The sequence below is a fragment of the Diabrotica undecimpunctata genome, chromosome 2, assembly GCF_040954645.1.
Source record: "Diabrotica undecimpunctata isolate CICGRU chromosome 2, icDiaUnde3, whole genome shotgun sequence".
Classification (NCBI taxonomy): Eukaryota; Metazoa; Arthropoda; class Insecta; order Coleoptera; family Chrysomelidae; genus Diabrotica; species Diabrotica undecimpunctata.
Window position 1 is genome coordinate 59,662,674 of NC_092804.1, and position 19,838 is coordinate 59,682,511.

Consider the following 19,838-nt stretch of genomic DNA (forward strand, 5'->3'; position numbering starts at 1 on the left):
AGTAAAAGATGACAAACAAAATTTTTACTAGTTTGAAGTTTTAAACAATTTTAAAATGTATTTTGTCCACTATTTTATATTTTATGTGTGTGTTATTAATGTTGAGTGTCTATGCTTTTATAAATAATATCAACGACTAGTAAGTTGCACTGAAGATTTGTGATATTTGATAAATATTTACATTTTTTTTTCTTATTACAGTGTCTTGAAAAAGGAATAAAACCATTCCGAAAGCTAGACAAAAAGTCATAAGAGTGTTTCATTAACATCCCGGCCAATTTTCTGACTGCAACCCTAATAAACTGTGTTGTTTGGTTATATATATATATATATATATATATATATATATATATATATATATATATATATATATATATATATATATATATATATATATATCTTCTTCTTCTTAACATGCCATACACCAAAGTGCGTAGGCGACTATCTCATTACTAGAATTCTGTTCTTGGCAGCGTGACACAGCTCGCCTGTATTGTGTATTCCTGTCCATTCTTTAATATTCTTTAACCAGGATAATTGTTTGCGGCCGGCTCCTCTCCTACCTTCGATCTTCCCTTGTAGGATTAACTGTGGTATTTCATATTTTGCTCCTCTCAATATGTGCCCAAGGTAACCAATCTTGGGTTTTTTAATTAATTTAAAGAGTTCTCTTTCCACGCCGGCTCTCTTAAGGACGTCATCGTTTCGAACTCTATCCACCCAAGGTATGCGCATCATTCTTCTTAATGACCACATTTTATATATATATATATATATATATATATATATATATATATATATATATATATATATATATATATATATATATATATATATATATATATAATATAATATAAAATTAGTATTTCTTGGGTTTAGGTTCAATAAAATATATCCTCTAGTATTTCTTAAAAAGAAATATAATATTAAGTACACCTAATTACTTTTTAATCATAGGATTTTTTTTCTTTTTGTTCTTTATGTGCCAGAGTTAAAACACACCAGTAAAAGATGACAAACAAAATTTTTACTAGTTTGAAGTTTTAAACAATTTTAAAATGTATTTTGTCCACTATTTTATATTTTATGTGTGTGTTATTAATGTTGAGTGTCTATGCTTTTATAAATAATATCAACGACTAGTAAGTTGCACTGAAGATTTGTGATATTTGATAAATATTTACATTTTTTTTTCTTATTACAGTGTCTTGAAAAAGGAATAAAACCATTCCGAAAGCTAGACAAAAAGTCATAAGAGTGTTTCATTAACATCCCGGCCAATTTTCTGACTGCAACCCTAATAAACTGTGTTGTTTGGTTATATATATTTATATATATATATATATATATATATATATATATATATATATATATCTTCTTCTTAACATGCCATACACCAAAGTGCGTAGGCGACTATCTCATTACTAGAATTCTGTTCTTGGCAGCGTGACACAGCTCGCCTGTATTGTGTATTCCTGTCCATTCTTTAATATTCTTTAACCAGGATAATTGTTTGCAGCCGGCTCCTCTCCTACCTTCGATCTTCCCTTGTAGGATTAACTGTGGTATTTCATATTTTGCTCCTCTCAATATGTGCCCAAGGTAACCAATCTTGGGTTTTTTAATTAATTTAAAGAGTTCTCTTTCCACGCCGGCTCTCTTAAGGACGTCATCGTTTCGAACTCTATCCACCCAAGGTATGCGCATCATTCTTCTTAATGACCACATTTTAATATATACCATATATATATATATATATATATATATATATATATATATATATATATATATATATATATATATATATATATATATATATAATATAATATAAAATTAGTATTTCTTGGGTTTAGGTTCAATAAAATATATCCTCTAGTATTTCTTAAAAAGAAATATAATATTAAGTACACCTAATTACTTTTTAATCATAGGATTTTTTTTTCTTTTTGTTCTCTATGTGCCAGAGTTAAAACACACCAGTAAAAGATGACAAACAAAATTTTTACTAGTTTGAAGTTTTAAACAATTTTAAAATGTATTTTGTCCACTATTTTATATTTTATGTGTGTGTTATTAATGTTGAGTGTCTATGCTTTTATAAATAATATCAACGACTAGTAAGTTGCACTGAAGATTTGTGATATTTGATAAATATTTACATTTTTTTTTCTTATTACAGTGTCTTGAAAAAGGAATAAAACCATTCCGAAAGCTAGACAAAAAGTCATAAGAGTGTTTCATTAACATCCCGGCCAATTTTCTGACTGCAACCCTAATAAACTGTGTTGTTTGGTTATATATATATATATATATATATATATATATATATATATATATATATATATATATATATATATCTTCTTCTTCTTAACATGCCATACACCAAAGTGCGTAGGCGACTATCTCATTACTAGAATTCTGTTCTTGGCAGCGTGACACAGCTCGCCTGTATTGTGTATTCCTGTCCATTCTTTAATATTCTTTAACCAGGATAATTGTTTGCGGCCGGCTCCTCTCCTACCTTCGATCTTCCCTTGTAGGATTAACTGTGGTATTTCATATTTTGCTCCTCTCAATATGTGCCCAAGGTAACCAATCTTGGGTTTTTTAATTAATTTAAAGAGTTCTCTTTCCACGCCGGCTCTCTTAAGGACGTCATCGTTTCGAACTCTATCCACCCAAGGTATGCGCATCATTCTTCTTAATGACCACATTTTAATATATACCATATATATATATATATATATATATATATATATATATATATATATATAATATAATATAAAATTAGTATTTCTTGGGTTTAGGTTCAATAAAATATATATTACATGTGGAAAAAGATTTTATTTTCCATGGCAATCAACGTTTCGGCAGGAAACCCTTGCCTTTGTCTAGATTCAAAACGTAAAACGGGACACAAACATTAATGGACTGTCCATTTTATATTAAATATACTACGGTTTAAAAAACTCAAAACTAAAATATATATATCAAAGGTATTCAACTAGTGAATTCAGAGGTTAATCGGACATTCAGGTTGGCAAATAAAAAAAAAGGAGTCGACTATTTTATTATATTATTCTTTTATTTGCCAACCTGAATGACCGATTAACCCCTAAATTCACTAGTTGATGAATATGTATAATGATACACATAATTAATGAATATATATATATATATATATATATATATATATATATATATATATATATATATATATATATATATATATATATATATACATGTATAAGTTTTAGAATAAATCATTAAAATATCACTAATTTGTTTAGAGATATAACCAAGGAAAAATTAACTAAATACTTTTAAAAAATCCTATGAAGTCAGTTAATTCCGGCGACTCATGTTTCGACAGCAAAATTTCATTTTAATGAGAGAGAATCCCCTCTAGATGTTTTCATTCATTTCGTTGATTTTTAAGGTGTAAAATGAAATATACAACCTACGCACAACAAATATTATCTAATAGCTCATCTGTATTTTCAAATGACAATGACCTAAAATCAATCAATAGTAGGTACGTACTTCTTAATATAGAAAGTTCTCCGAAGATAGGAAATCTACGTGGTTAATAACTCAGATATACAAATATTGCATTAACGTAGTAAACATGTTGCAAAGAGATGTGTTGAAGATTCGAGGTCATTTTTGTTATTTCTGCAATACACTACAATAGAATTCTGTCTTAGAAATATATTAGTAAAAAGGCAACACGAAATAATATATGTCAGTTAATATATCACTAAATGACACTCATAATTCCATCTATATACTATTTTAACTGCAAATACCTTTAAATGAAATAAAGATAAATAGTTGCTATTGCAAACAGTTATTTTATTCAAGTTTTATTCAGTATATAGAAAAAGTGATAAACTTGCTCATATTTCAATTACTAATTCAATACAGTTCAATTCAATTTTTTGTTTAATGCGTGAGAGTGCATCATTCTCCAAAGTAAAATAATGATATTAGACCAGGGAACTAATGATCTTCCCAAGATACATGTATGTGCTTTTAATATATTTGGTGATAATAATATGTAATGAACAAAATATGCAAAATATTCAACGTCAGTTTTACTTTTACTATAAAAAATATCTGTATAAACAATGTAAGATTGTTATTTCATTTTAAATATTAAGATGAAAACCGGTAAATTATATGGAAAAGTGACACAATTTTACTGAAAAGCTTAGAATATCTTTTAAAATAAAGGTTTATAAAGTTATTTTTGTTAATTTGCTGTTTACTTAAGGCAAAAATAGCTAAAAAGTCGATTATTTGAAAATTGTTAATACCTTTTCTAAAAATGAACAAAAACTTTGATTTCGTGTGAGAATAAGTAGGTATAATATCGCATATAATCAGCTTTAAAGAAGTTTCACTTATAGTACATTTAAAAATGATTGATAGCACAAATTTTATTGCAAGTGAAATCCAACCCAATATAACATAAAACAATGACGGAGATTTTTTAAAATAAAATATTCAGCATTTCACTGAAAATGTTTGGGTTTTACCTAAAATTTTTAAACATACCAATTTATTTCAATTCATGTCTTAAATTTTATAGTGATTTTAATCAACAAATGATATAAGTACGTAATCTTTGTTGGTACAAAATATTGTCAATTTCCAAAACTGAGAGGGTCAATTTATAAGCCCTCAACTTTCTTAGAAAGGATTAAAATTTCAAAATAGCAGAACGAACGTGTTTTGCAGATTTTGAATCATTTTAGTTAAGAATAACATGTTGTGTTTATAAAATCATATGATTATAACACGCAGCACTGTTAGTTCTGTAATAAAAAACGAGTGTGGCAGTCCAGTGGGACTGCCGGTAGAAGTTATACTTCTATACACGCGTTCGCCGTTAAAAATTTATATAGAAGTCAATCTGCACAATCATTACATATGTAATGCTATAGGTAAGAGAGAGCATAAAGAGAAAAAGAATTAGTTATATAGGTATCTGGTGCATCGTTTGTAGTATATAAACATTTGACCTGTAATAGGAGTATAGTAAATGAAGGATTGTATCAATATTTTAATGAAAATATATATTTTTATTTTTATATATGTATAAAAAAAGTTGAATGCAAAAAAAAATTTACACATACTCTGCAGTAAAATTCATTGTTTATTTTGTTAATAATATAAAAATTACAATACAATAATACACTGCAACATAATTCAATATAATTATACAATATAAATTAAAATGTAATATTCATAAGTACGAGAAATCAGAACTGCCAATATACATAACTTACTTTACGAAGATAAAAATAAAAAACCAACAACTCGGATTATGTTGTAAATTTTCATTTTATTTTAAAATTTATGTTTTTTGCGTATATTACATATATTTAATAAGATTAACGTAAGGTTTTTAAATATTTCAAAAATAAAAAAGAAAATTCATAATTGGGATTCAAACTCACAACCACCAGCGTATGAACCAAACACGTAAAGGATTTGCTAATTAGACATGACACTAACGGATTTCAAAATTGACAGTTCTCGGTAAAACAGTGATTATTGTGAAATACAAAAGCCTAAAATAATAATTATAAACGTTTAATTTTAAATAATACTAAACATATCACATAAATAATAATATTAATACATATTATATTATATATAATATTATATATATATATATATATATATATATATATATATATATATATATATATATATATATATATATATATATATAATATATACAACTTATCCGAACATATATACAATATTATATATAATATATATAATATTAAATATATATACAAAAGGAACATTTTTATTCTCGAGAGAAGAAGAGAGAGAAAATATATCTTCTGTCTCTCTTTTACTCATTATCTTACATATGTAATGGTTTCACAGATTCACTCTCATGCAAATTTCCAACGCCGACCGTGCGTATAGAAGTATAACTTCAAAAAGCGATATTATTAAGTAAACTTGTGTAGTAACAATTTCACAAACTTCTAGTTTTACTCCTGCGTAAATAAAGTGTCATTTAATGGTGCCAGTAAAAACTTAGTGTTAAATGTACATGATGCTCTTGTACATGAACCGATTGGTACATGATTTTACAAGTACCGTTTGGAGTATAGTTTCTAAGTATTCAGATATGACCGGAGTTGGAGAAGCAATTAAGTATATACTTTTAAAACAAAGAAAAAGTGGAAGTATTACAGAAGTACCTAAAACGTCAACAGGGAAAAAAACCCATTCATACAGACGATGCTGTGAAACAATCGATTCGAAGAAAAGTTCATTCGTTTTATTTACAAAAGAAAAATTCCTACTTTGAATAAACTTTTAGTAGACCTTAATGAAGACGAATCTTCCAATTAGGATTCGTTTGTGAGAGTAACAATAGAAAATCTGCGGTTATAGAGAAAAACGGAATTGTTTGTTGGAGCATATATTTTAAGAAAAATTCGAAAATTGAGGGGAGAAGGCAAAAATATTTTTTATTGAGATGAAACATGGATAAATGAACCGAATTTTGTAAAAAAAGTTTGGCAAGATAAAATGGTTAAAAATGCTCATCCGGTATTTATAGAAGGTTTGTCTACGAGCTTAAAATTTTCAAATGGTAAAGATCACCGTTTAATTATCACTTATATTGGAGGAGATAAAGGATTTGTTGATGGAGGCTTGCTAGATTTTATTTCAAATTTTACGAACGACTGCCATGAAGTAATGACTGTTGATGTTTTTAAAAAGTATTTCAGTCAAATGATAGATTTATTACTGACCAATTCTATAAGTCACGGACAGTGCCAGTTACCATTCAAGATTAAAGGAACCGTTACCTAACGCTAAATGGAGAAAGCAAGAACACTTGGACTGACTAATAACCAATGAACTAGTAGTCACAGCAGAAGATTTACTCAAAAAGGGTTATTGCAGCTATGTAAACACTATTCACCAAATTTAGGAAGTATAATGTAGGTGAAATGGCAAAAGAACATGGAGTTAAAGTATTGCGGTTACCACCTTATCACTGTGGTGATTAACTTAACTCCATAAAACTAATTTGGGCTCAAACACAACACTTAAACTTCAAGATGTTCGTATTATCTGATTCCATATCAAAAATTTTATCTGACAATTGGCAAAAAGCTGTAAGACGTGTCATAGCAGAGGAAGAAACATTATGGAATTTCTGTATGTTAATAGAAGAAATAATAGAACCAATTATTATTTCTGTGGGTAATGAGGAAACTCATGATGATGATAATGCCTCCTTATCGGAAAAAGACAACTTATGTATTTAGGTATGTAATTATATATTTATTATTATTACTAATTATAAGTTTATATGACGCTAGTAATTGAAATCTATTTATTATTAAATTGTAAGGAAATTTCCTTAACCAATATTTAGTATTTTTATAAGAATTAACGTGGGTACGTAATACTGACATTTAAGTTTTTTTATATTAAAGTAATTTTATGTTCTTCGTCACTGAGGTGTTCAATTATTGCTTAGCCTCTAAGGGTTTGCCCATTTAAATTTTATATTGTAGTGTATTGTATCAATTATTACGTTTTTTTCTGCATTGACCAACCCTGTTTTCGTCGATCTGTATGGAGTTCCCTACCTAAACTTGATCTTACTACAAGAAGTATACTAGGAAGATCGACAAGATCAACATCTAAAGTATTTATGGACATACAATTCGATGGCAAAGAATACTTCATGGAGAAACATGAAGGGCAGAGACGATGTCCAGGGGAAAATTGCAAAGCCAAACCACTAACATATTGTGGAAAATGGACTGTAACATTGTTTAAAAATTGTTTTTTACAATATCATAAAACATAAACTCATTTTTATAAGGCGCAAATAAAATGTTAATTCCTATAACTGATTGTTACTCATTCATACATACTTGTAATATGATACCACTAACGCCGAGTGATCTGTTTATATGACGGACGAGTCAAAACTCAAAAATGCAAATACCTATATAAAATAATTTCATGAAAATTTCCATATTAAAAATTACTGATAATTACATACCAGTAAAATTTTAAAATTAAAAAAAAATAATTTGGGTGTTAATGGATTAACAATACATTATATAAATCGTAATCCAACCACTGAAGTTTGTAGAATTATGAAACATTTTGAAATGGTGGGTTCAACTAAAAATTCCCCTAAAAGTGGCGACCAAATACCGCGAGTAATGATAAAAAATCCTTGGGCGTTAAGCAAAAATTTATAGAAAAGCCTTGTACATCCATTTGAAAAAAAACTTTAGTAGAACGTAATATAAGTGTATAATCACTTTGTAACATTCTTCAGAAAAAATATTTTCTGCTTATAAAAAATGCAGTTTAAAAAATTATCTGATGAAGGTTTTGATCGTAGAACAGAATTTTCTCTCAAAACAGAATCTCATTTTGAGAATTAAGATTTTTTTCAATGAATTTCCGTTACAATGGCACAAATTTAGTGATATTAATTTCAGATGGATGCGGGAATATAGAACATACAGATCTTTAAAATTTACTATTTAGACAGGTAGAATCAGCACTGGTATTATCAAAATTTATTTTTTTAGTTGATTCATTCAGTTCCCATCTAAAATGCATTAATTTTGTGTGTAAAAATAATTAGGTGTGTTGTGAAATAAAGTAATTCCTGTAATAATGAATGTTGTTGATAACAATTTGACATATGATTTAATCAGTATGGTGTATCACAAAAATTTAGCGTTCCACATTACTTAAATGAATTTTTCTTAGACAAATGGATGGGAATGATATACTTATAACTGGCTGGGTGACCAGCCAGCAAGATCTTCCGATTTATTACTATTAGACTATTTTTGTGCAAATATCTCAAAAACGTCTTAAACAAACAAACCCTAATCATCAAGATAATCTTAGAAATATCAGTGACATCAATTCATCAAATAAAAAATGAGCGTTTGCGCACGCCACATAGACTCAGATGCAAAAAAACGCAATGGAGAAAACTTGGATTCAAAGTATCTAAGTTTTTATTTTTATCTCTATTTTGTTGATTTTTTAACACACTATGTAAAAATTTATAAATTTTAATTTAGTATAGTGAGTTTTTTAATAAAATTTTGTATTTACTTATTAGACTAGGTTAATCGAAAATTGGTTTTTTAGCCTAACTTTCAAACATCCTGTGGAATAATTTCATTAGATGATTTTAGTAAAACCTTGTTTTTCGGTTGCAACCATGTCTTTTTAGTATTATGTTATTTGTGTCATTTGTCAAATATGAATTTGTTCATTTTTAGGAGCGAAATGACTTTGCCACCCACAACAATTTACGACTTTTCCTATTATTACCATTATCTTTTGTATTAATTTGTAATGCGACGATGGGAGCTTTGGTGACTGATTTTGAAGGAATGTCATATCGACATCTCAGAAGCACTGTATTTAAATAATGAATAAAAGCACCGACATGATCTTGGTTTTAATGAACAATGATAACAATAACAAAACATAAAAAAAATTAAATGTAATTTAACCTAAGTACACAAATAACAAAAAAAAACTAGTAAAAAATGCATCATCAGTTGCTATCAACAAGTCCTCGTAGACACTTGTCTAAGGACCAGCAACCGCATGTAGAGTCCTACGTATAATATAACCTAAATTTAAATTTAACATTTAACAGGTTTTTACCCAAATATTTAGTGACTCAAAACATGTACACCTAGACACACTTATGATGTAATATAGATTCCGAAAACGTTTTGTGATGTAGCCCGATTGGGTGTTTTATTATATACCTTTTATAAAGGATTTTAAATAAATTTTTTGTGATACATGGTATACAGCCAGCTACAGGAACTTAGTTTCCTTGTGGATACTAAAAAATAACTTAATACTTGGTATTGCCTCTCCTAGCCTGTATAACTGCCTGTACACGTCGGCTCATGCTGTGTATGAGGTTGCGAATATCACCTTGCTGGATGTTTTGCCATTCCTCTTCTAGAGCCAAGCGAAGTTTGTTAATTGAAGTTGGTGTGACTTCGCGACCTCTAATATTTTTACCAAGCATGTCACAAATGTGCTCTATTGAGTTCAGATCTGACGAACACGCCGGCCAGTTTATTTTATTAATACTAACTTTCTCTAAATCTTGCGTGACACACATTGCAGAGTGGAGTCGCGCATTATCTTGCAATAATAGAAAATCATCGTCGATATATTGAGAAAAGGGTACTACGTGATTCGCTAAAATGTCCTCAATATTCCGATGTGCAGTCAACGAACCCTCAATAAATACCAATTCAGTGTGCGCCTCTCGTTTTCTGCCATCTGATGATTGAAGATAGTATCTCGACTCATCCGTAGAAAGTCATTACTCCATTGTCCTAAATTCTAATGTAAATGTTTCCTAGAAAATTGTAGTCTAGCCACTCTGTGTCGTGGAAGTAATTTGGGCCCAGTTGCAACTTTGCAAACCAAATTCATGTAATCTTCGACGAACTGTAAATACACTTACATTATTACCTCGAACCTCTTGAAGCTGATTTCTTGTTTGTACCGCTGTTAAATGACGATCCCGCAAAGCGTTAACTCGTATAAAACGATCATCTAAAGCAGTTCGTATAAAACATTCTACTATCCTTTGGATGGTAGAGCGATGAGTGTGTAATACTCTAGCCACATATTCATAATTTCGCCCATCTTCAACCAGAGCAACGGCTTTCGCACAATCTTCGACACTAAGAACCATGATCAATTATAGGTAAACAAAATGTAAGTGTCAATATGACATAATAATAACAGTCACCAAAACCACCTCGTCGTATTACAAAATAACTCCAAAATAATCATGATTAAAAAAGTCCTAAATTGTGGGTGGCAAATTCATTTGGCTCTAAAAAATTAACCACCAAGGCATATTTTGACATGAAATAAAAAACACAATGCTAAGGACACATGGTTGTAACCAAAAATAAGGTTTTACGAAAATTCAAACTCGGTAAAGGGAAAGCAGAAGATATTATAGATAATTATGATCTAGGAATAAGAAAAAAAAAGAGGATACCGATTAGTACAATAATATAAAGAGAAAGGATTAGTCATCACAAACACCTGTTATCAATTACCACCAAGGAGACTTTATACATAGAGTGCACTAGAAAAAAATAATCTGATAAGAAACCAGATCGATTATATTCTTGTTAACAATAGGTTTAGAAATGGGATTAAAAGCATGAAAAATAGTGCCTAGTAATAATGCTGATGCAGACTCCGACCACAATTTACTTCTTACCAATGTTAAGATTAAACTGAGAAAACAATAGAAAAAAAATAAAATTAAGACTAGTTTTTTCAAAGTTTGAGGGTAAAAAATGTCAACAACAAATAAATGAAGCGATTGCACCATCATTAACAGAAACTTTTACAAAAAAAAAGATACTAACATAAAATGAAGGCGGCAGTACTTAACGTTGGCGAAAAGTTTGTGGGTAGAAAAAAACCAAGTACCAAAAAGTAACAGAAAAGAATGGATGACACCAGATATTATAAAGCTCATAGAAGAAAAACGAAAATACAAAAATACAAATAAAGACAAATACAAGCAAATAAAGAAACTAGTAGAAAGGCAAATTAAGGAAGCTGAAGAACGCTGTATGGATGAAAATTACAAAGAAATACAACAATTTAATACCAAACACGACACACATAACTTACATAAGAAACGGAAAAAAATTAAGGGTAATACACGAAAGAGAATACTACAAGTTATAAGAAACTCTAATGGAGATATCCAATTAACAGAAGCAGAAAAACAACAAACTTGGGAGAAATACATCAAAGACTTATTTACAGATAATAGGGAAAAAATAAATGAAACATTACCATCTATTGAAAATATACAAATTCTAATATCATAGGGGAAACAGGCAATTAAAAACTCAAAAAGTAGGAAAGCGTCAGGGCCTGATGAGGTTTCAGTAGAAATATGAAAAATCCTGAATGACGAAAATAGGGAGTGTCTAACGAAATTATTTAATAAAATATACTACGACGGTTAAATTCCTGATGAACGGTTAAAATCTATCTTTTTACCCTTACTCAAGAAAAATAATCTCAAGTCTTGTGATAAATACAGATTATTTAGCCTCATGATCCAAACTGTAAAAATACTACAAGTTATTCAACGGCGTGTAATATAAAAAAATGTGAAGAAATTAGACAACACACAGTTTGAATTTAGAGGTGGATTGGGAATAAGAGAGGCATTGTACGAAATGACGGTACTACTTTTTGCTATTACGTAATAATCGAATTTTCCGGGTTGTAAATTATTGTTAAATATATAAAACTTTTTAAATCTTAAATCGAGTTGAAAGTAGATTTTTATTGTTCATGCCTATTATTCTATCAAAAAATATTTCAAGGTTATAATGGTTGTATGCTCTTGAACCATCATTTTGTAGTACCTATTTTGTAATTATTGATCATAAAGTTAATTTATAAATAAACTAAGTATATATGTGTGATATTTTGCAGCAGCAAGTGTGCCTTCAAAAAAATGGTACTCACCAATATCTACAGTATTGAGTTCTCAGCTGGACACTATTCTCCGTCAAAAGACTGTAATTGTATCTGAAAAATGTACAAAATTGCTTTTTTTACTAGTATCCTAAAAAAACTACATTGTTTGTCTGTTTATTACTAATTTGTTCATAATGTAATTAACACTGTTTTTTATGAAAATCGAGCACTTTAAAAATCATTGTTGTCATCCTAATAACTTTTACATCTGTATGAAAATATTCAATAATGTTTGCACTTTGCTGTGTTGACAATAATAATAATTATTAATGTTATATTAACCCTTATACGGGCAACATATTTTACTTACGTAACCGGGTAACTTGGACCTCCACTATTCTTAAATATACTATTTATATTGACCAACATATTTTTCATATTATTTTTTATTGAAGTAAAATTTAAATTTGCTAGATTAAAAAATATAAATAGATTAATCAATTATTTTCTTTATTGCATTATTCTTAATTATACAGTGATCGCTATATATTTCTAATGCATATTTCGCAAATTTGTTTCTGTCTCCTGTCCTTTTTTTATTGTATCTTACTTATTGACACCTTTTCTTTGTATCTGGAGGTGTACTGGAGGATTTTGTAGTTTTGTCTTTTTATTATGTGAATCAACTTCCTATAAAAATTTTTTAATACACTGTTCTGTTTTCCAACAAGTCCCCTTAATTTTCTTGAGGCAATACTAGTTGTTCTGCTGTCGTTGTAAGAAACGGTCTTTAGCCCAGTCTCGTTATGGAAAAATCATCGATTTCACGGCAAAATTTTTCGCAGATATCTGAAGCTCTCAACACATAGGTCATAGGTGGAGGCTACTAAATGACGAATAGATAAAAAAGTACTCGTATTTTTACTTTGCGTTTTTTTAAACAATAATTTATGTGATTTTTTTGTCTTTTAGTTTTTCCCTTTTATTTTACATAAACAATATTTATATCATTCTTTTTATATCAAAAATATCTTTATTTCCCGTTTTTTAAATTACAATTGATAAATAGTTTACGGAGATATTTGCAAAAAAGCAGTTTTTTTCACTAATTTTTAAATTTTATTAATTTTTTTAATAACACAACAAAATGTTATTAATACATTTGAACATCGGGGAATTACCGTCTTTTAAATTTGTACGAAATTTCCCCCTATCGGTCAAATAGTTTAAAAGTTATTTAATTTATTTATCCCTGATGCTAAATACTTAAACTATTGAACTTGCTCTATTAATGACGCTGGACACATTTAGCAAATTTCATAGGATTCTTTAAGACTTAAACTATCTCAGAAGTTAAATGCATATTGCGTTTTCATCGAAATTATTTACAAAATAAACGTTTCAAAAAGGGGTATGGTTTTTACTTATAAATAATTGTAAGAACTTCTATATTTTTCAAGCTACAGATTTGTACGTACAACCATTGGATAGCTGGTAAAAAAACTTACAATTTAAAAAAACCTTCTATAACCAATCGGAACGAAGTTAGGGACTATTTTTTAAAAAATCATATCTCCATTGTTTATAAACATTAAGAAGTAATTTGCACAAATTTAGAATGAAAATCTAAACTTTAGATTGAAACGTATAGCTATAAAATTCATTCAATTTTTCAAAACTTACAGCCCTTCGAAACGAAGGTACTTTCGAAAGATCGACATAGGAAAGTAGAGGGGATGACTGTTTCAGCTCCGTTTTTTTTTTCGAGATCGGAAGAACTTCAAATTGAAACACGTAGAAAAAATTTACATTATCTCAGCTTCCATTGCAGCTAGAAGCCTCTTTTTTTTTAATCTGGGGTAGCTCTCGAAATATGAATAACTACATAGTTTTTACTGGCCATGAAATATGGGAATCATCGGAAAAATTGAGTCGCAGTATTAATAATGGTAACATAAGTTTTACCCCCCCCCCCCCCATCTCCAAAGATGACAGAGTATACCGTCCTCGTGCCCCAAATTTTATATGTATTCATGTGAATAGGAGAAAGGTCATTTAAATAATGGAAAACCGGTAATATATCTTAATATGCGTAAAAAAGGCGTGATGAGTAGCAGCTGCCACGCTCCAAAATGTTGTCCAGTTTGGTTTGTTTTTTTTTTTGTTTGTTTGTTTTGAGTTTTTTTACCAGCTATCCAATGGTTGTACGTACAAGTCTGTAGCTTAAAAATATAGAAGTTATTACAATTGCTTATAAGTAAAAAACATACCCATTTTTCAATCGTTTATTTTGTAAATAATTTCGATGAAAACGCAATATGCATTTAACTTCTGAGATAGATTAAGTCTTAAAGAATCCTATGAAATTTGCTAAATGTGTCTAGCATCATTAATAAAGCAAGTTTAATAGTGTAAATATTTAGCCCAAGGATAAACTAGGGGGATAAAAATAGGGGGAAATTTCGCACAGATTTAAAAGACGGTAATTCCTCGATGTTCAAATGTATTAATTTAATTAAAAAAAAATAAAATTTATAAATTAGTGCAAAAAACTACTTTTTTACAAATATCTCCGTAAATTATTTATCAATTTTAATTTAAAAAGACGGGAAAATAAAGATATTCTTGATATAAAAAAATGATGTAGATATTGTTTATGTAAAATACGAGTATAAGGGAAAAAACTGCAATCTACTAAACTAAATCAAATTGTGATCATAAATTATTGTTTTAAAAAAAACGCAAGGTAAAAATACGAGTACTTTTTCATCTGTTTGTCATCTGGTAACCCCCACCTATGTCTTAAAAGCTTCAGATCTCTGCGAAAAATTTTTCGACCTTTTTTTTCATCTTTGTTTTCGTACCATTTTGAATGTAAATTGGTCCAGCTAATAAAAGCTACCCCAGCTACGTCTAAAATATGGTTAATCCGTATTTTGCACATACACTTACGAACCATTTTGTCTAGGGTCTACAACATTTTAAAAACATTGACAAACTTCTATATGGTTTAGTTTTTCTTGTGCAAATTTTAAAAGAATTTCAATTAAAAAAAAAATATTGCAAAATAATTATACAAAATAGTGAACCGTTTTATTATATTGTTATATGACTGTAATTACTGTCCTGTAATATTTAGAAAATTCTATTTGGCGTTCTATCAATGCTTTGTTAGCGATATTTTTCTGGAATTTGTTCATGCCTTCGCTGTCGATATCTAAAACATATCGGCATCTCTTTGAGAAGAGACGCCGCAGCTGTATTTTTTATGCGATAAGCAAAGTGTTTATTTTGTAAAGCGATATAAGATAATTATTATTAATAAGATATTTGCTATTTGGTTATTTAGTTAGTAATTTTTTTTGTAGTGAGTGAGTTAAATAAAATTAGTTTAACTACGTGTATTTCATTTAATCCTTGAACCCACAGAAAAACGAAACAATAATATACAGATTTTTCAGGCTGTATAGTCTAACTGGTTAAAAAATATTGAATAAGAAATGGCTTGTTTTCTATAATTTTTTGTGTTTATTTGTATTTTGCATTAAGGATAATAAATTTATTTATCGTTCTCATAGAAAATTAAATTATAGCTATTTTAGTTTATTACTACTTTGATCCAAAACGAATTGTTTTAAAGTTGTAAGCAAGGAAAGTAAAAAAAACGATAATTTTAATCATTTTTAAATATATTACTTTTTTTAATTAATATTACTGACCTATTTGAGCAGGAGGGAAAATCAATTATTATTATTAAAGTTACCACATAATTTCTACTGCATAAATCAGAATGCCACGTCTCACATGTAAATGTGAGATATAGATTTTTTAGATATAGATCCGCCCTCGTATATAACAATTAAACTAGAAACTATAAAACAAAATATTACTTTTAGGTTTATAGATGTAAACAATATTTTAATGAAGTAACAAAAAACGTTACTACAAAAACCCAGATAAAAGTGCACTAACAATGTAAATAAAAGAAAAGTTAATTTGGTTTTAACATCAAATTTAAAATAATCAAAACAGCTCTATATATAAGCTAATATATTGTTACGATAAATATCATGACCTACAAAACTGTAAATATATTATGACTAATTCTGTTTTTGTTGTAGAAATTTCGGCAAAGGATCTAGACCCAAATAATGATGAATCATTCGACTCGAGGTTGCTAGGTAGGCCGAATAAAGACCGGTCTGAGCTTCTGGTTATTTCGATGGGAGATCGTCGCTTCGCCGTCATTTTCGAATAACAGGATTTTATATTTATAGAGGAATTTTGTTATGAGGAGAGTTAGTTAATATCTGAAGACCCGCGCCCGCGATTTTAATTGTAGACCTCATAATTGTGAACCTTACAATAAATAACCGACATTACCTCAAATTTTACTTCCACTTTCACGACCTGTTGATTTTTCAATAACAGATACTCATATACTGTCATCAACTCCTACTTAGATTAATAACATACCAAAAATTAACCTTTCGCTGAATAATTATCACACAAATTAAACCAACAGCCAAATTCTGAGGCAATCGTTCCTAGAGCTGGTCAACACAAACTCATATGACGAGATTTTCTACACAGATACATTTAAAACTAAGACAGGTGCAGGATATTCTGTAACAACTTTAAATAGTATCATTTAGAAGTTCTGTCTTCCACAATCCACTTCTTTCCATATAGGAGAGCTGTACGCCATCCTTCTTCTTCTTCTTGGTGTGCGATTATAAGTTACGAATGTTGGCGATCATCATGGCAATCTTTATCTTATCTGCAGACCCACTAATTTGTGGGTCTCTCAGTGACATGTTAATCTAGAAACGTATCTTTTAATAACGTCACTTAATAAAACGCTTAACTCCATATAATTTGCTTGTCGATTTTTCACTATAATGCGTCTTAATGTCCTTCGATCTGCTTCGGTTATTTTACTTTTTCGTACATTTCTGGATTTTGTGACGACTTAATTGTATTGTATTGTATCTTCTGACTATATTTCTTACACTATAGCGTAAAAATTGCAACAAATACTGCAAAATTTCTCTGTTGTATTTGTTTAAGCAATATATCCTTTAGTTTAAGTTGTTATAATATCGATACGTTAGTGCGATGATCAATCCAAGATATTTTTAACATGCGGCGGTATACCCAAATTTCAAAAGCGTCTAGTTTATTTTTATCCGCTTTCTTTATTGTCCACGTTTCGGATGCATATGTGGCTATGGGAAAAATGAGTGCCCTAACCAGCTTTAATTTTATGTGTATTGTTATGCTAGAATCTTTTCAAATTGTTACCAGTTTCATCATAGCTGTTCTAGCAATAGCAGGATGCTATGTATCTCTCTGTCACACCCTCCGTCATTTGTTATTGGGGACCCCAAGTATATGAAACTATTTACTACTTCAAAGTCCCCAATTTCTTTAACGCGTTGAAGATTATTCCGAGCTCTGCCTACTATCATGATTTTTGTCTGACTCCTATTTAGCTTTAGTCCATTTGTTTTGCTTTTCTACTCCAGACATCTCAGTATGTCTTCCATTTCTTCTTGATTTGCCGCGGGTATTAAAGTGTCATCAGCATATCTCAAGTTACTAATTTTTAGACCTCCTACTGATATACCACCCTTCCATCCATCTAGTACCTTTCTCATAATGTGTTCGCCGTAGATATTAAACAGAGTTGGCGATATCATGCATACCTGCCTGACACCTGCCTCTGTTCCAAAATGATCGGAATGGGTGTTGTTTATTTTTACTGTGCACTTATTATTTTCATATAGACTTCTAATTAGTTGAATTAAGTGGTAGGGTGTTCCCATTTATGCTAGTATGTACCATAGTTGCTGCCATTTGACTTATTTGAAGGCCTTTGTGTAATCCACAAAGCACATAAGCATAGGAGTATTGAATTTACGAGTTTTTTCGATTAACTCTCTGACATTAAGGATGTGTTCTCTTGTGCCCTTTCCTGGAACAAATCCTGCTTGTTCTTCTGATATCTGAGGCAGTAGAAAAGCTTTTAGTCTTTCATGTATTACATGAAGTAGAACCTTGCTTGCATGGGATATTAGGGTTACCCTTCTGTAGTTGCTGCAATCTAGAGGAGTTCCTTTTTTGAATATATTGATGAAAGTGGATTTTGTCAAGTCGTTGGGCCACTCTCTGGTTTCCCAAATCTTTTTGCAAATCATATGCATAACATTTACTCCAATATCTCAAGTCTCTTTTAAAACTTCTGCGGTGATCTAGTCTGCGCTAGGAGATTTTCTATTTTTTAACTTTTTGATTGCTTTTTCTACCTCTGACTTTAGACTGTTTGGTTTTCTCTCTGCAGTGAACCCGTCGTGATTTGCATTCTGGGGATCATCTGCATATAGACTTTAACAATATTTTCTCCATACCTCCGCACTCCCTTTCTCGTCATTTATAATATGATTGTTTTGATCCATTATTGTTTGTGTGATTTCTTGCAAAAAGCTTTACAATAGTACAAAATACATTTGACATTACCTGACAATATTATTGTTTTGATGCCATATTTCCATAGCTACCTCTGAATTTAACGCAATTATGAAAAAATCAACGTATGTTGACATAAGTGAATAAGGGTAACGTTTTTATTAAATATTAATAAAAATGCCATATTAATTAATAAGGGAACTTATAAAAACATGCAGAATATATTTGTTTATGGTAATCGATTTAAACTGAAAATTTTATAGGTGGGCCAACTGATATGGGAAGTGGCTCGTAATTCCTTATTGGTAATTCATTTTTTTTTAATGTATTCACCATCTAATTAGAGATTGCACTGCTATTACTGACAGAGGAATTTAAAAAAATTATTAAAATATTAATACAGTTATCCCTTCACTAATTTATATATTTCTGCAAACTACGAGACTGTATAGACTGCAAAAATATAACAAACTGAACATAAACAAAATGGCAAAATTGTTATTTTAAATGCAAATCACAATATTTGGAATTTAACTACATTTATCTTGTGTTTCTTTTAATTTCTTTCTAGTTTAAAATGGACCTTACATTTAGTCGCAATGTAATTAAAAACCATTTAATAGTTTTAAAAATATCATATCTGGTCTGCTCTATAAAAAGTATGTTAGGATATTACTTCACCATATCTTGTTAAAACAAAAAATTGTGCTGTGATTTCAATTGTGGTTGTAGCACTTCCTCTTATGAAAAATCAAAAAGTGTGAAGTAGATATGTCGCAATGAGTTTACATTTTTAACGATATTTGTGCTAACGTCCAAAGGTCGAC

At 29.4% G+C, this 19,838-nt stretch overlaps 1 protein-coding gene across 2 annotated transcripts in view; it reads right to left on the reverse strand.

Annotated features, from left to right (window-relative positions):
• LOC140434614 (putative fatty acyl-CoA reductase CG5065) overlaps positions 1-19,838 on the reverse strand; it is a 132,243-nt gene that overhangs the window by 71,965 nt on the left and 40,440 nt on the right. The window contains exon 2 of one of the 2 annotated variants that reach the window (XM_072523002.1): positions 12,592-12,654. The exons of the other annotated variant lie outside the window; for it this stretch is intronic. The gene's annotated coding sequence lies outside the window, so the exon portion shown is untranslated. The remainder of the gene's footprint in view (positions 1-12,591; positions 12,655-19,838) is intronic. 2 annotated transcript variants of the gene reach the window in all.